The sequence below is a fragment of the Haplochromis burtoni genome, unplaced genomic scaffold (assembly GCF_018398535.1).
Source record: "Haplochromis burtoni strain Fernald_Lab_line unplaced genomic scaffold, NCSU_Asbu1 Contig_617, whole genome shotgun sequence".
In the NCBI taxonomy this organism is placed as follows: Eukaryota; Metazoa; Chordata; class Actinopteri; order Cichliformes; family Cichlidae; genus Haplochromis; species Haplochromis burtoni.
Genome location: NW_024582978.1, coordinates 277,739 through 279,270, shown reverse-complemented (window position 1 = coordinate 279,270; position 1,532 = coordinate 277,739).

The following is a 1,532-nucleotide window of genomic DNA, read 5'->3' as shown; positions in this document are numbered from 1 at the left end:
CAAATCACACATTCATTTCCAAAATGCAGAGAGAAGACATGTATCCCCTCAATACATATCTGAGCATTATGTGTCAAGCAGTCACTTAATGCAAACATACCAGCCTTGCTTATAGATTGTTGTTCCTAAATTTCAACGAGCTTAAACTCTTTGGTGGAAATAAAGAGAGGCTCTCTCGGTAAGAGAAAGAAAGTCAAACAGGAGGATAAACGGGAGAGGATTGAAAAGATGTCGAAGAGTGAGCAGCTCGTTTGGGTGCAGGTCAGCCACAAACACAAAGTATTGGTATTAATGAAGCTTTCGTTCACTTTTAGTCAATGTGCAATGTTTTTCATTATAATTTATCTGGATGCTCTCACATAAAGCTATTTAATTCATTTTGAAAGTTTGTGCTCACTTTGCACCATGTTTCTCTTTTAAAGATTTTAATTATTTTGGCCTCGAGTGCTTCAGCTTCCGCTCACATGCACATTAACAGATATGAGAATTTCCTTCTTGCATCTATGTAATGTAGATAAAACCATATATCTTATAATGATTATAGCGAAAATATTGGCCTGGACTTGGCTCCAACATCGATGATAATCATAAACGAATGTTCTGTATAACCCTGACGTCTGTGTGGGACACACAGCAGAACACAGAACATTATTTAGCATCAGCCCTCTGTGTGTTCATGAAGAAGCCGCTCCTCTGCTACATGTGTGAATGTGAGCAGGTTGTGTGAGGGTACAGGTATGAAACTCAACCCGTCCACCATATTGTTTCACTTCAGCAATAAACACGAGTACGTTTAGCTGAAGGCTGAACCGCACTACCTCATATCTAATCAATTATCTTTTTACCTGGAACTAATCACAAGCATATAACTTAATATCATCGAGAACCCATCACATAAAACTTTTTAAGACCATTTCTGTGTCTGTCCTCGATGAAGCACTAACACGATTCCCTCAGTAAGAGCTCTGCTCACGTTTATTCGCTGAGGCTCTAAAACCACACCCACACTGAAGCTCACCTTTAACCTCAGCCGATAACATCAGTCATGTTCACAAAATAGTTACCAATGAAGAAGATGAAGGTCCTTAGGTTGAGCTCCATGCTTCTGTTTCACTGTCAGAGCTCAGAAACTGTCAGGAAACCCGTTCACATCACCTCTGAGTGCAGTTTAAAGCTTCAAATATCTGCAGCATCAGAAATCAGCACCACTCTAACACAGCTTCCTGTGTGACCTCAGTGTGGGTAAAACATCAGGCTCACTCATCACTGCTTTAATAACCTCTGAGAAAAACAAACTGCATTATGTGTTATTTTTAATATTTATTTCTTTAGCACATAAACACTTTTTTACACTGAAACACAAAATGATTTTCTGCTGCCATCCGTGAACATCTGTGAGGAGAAGACAACAGACCTTTAAATGCTTTGAGTCCATCACAACTTTTAACTTTACAAGACTTTAAATGCTTTACAAGAAACTGAAGTTCATACTGTATGGTTATTGTATTTATGATCACCTGTGTCAGTATGTA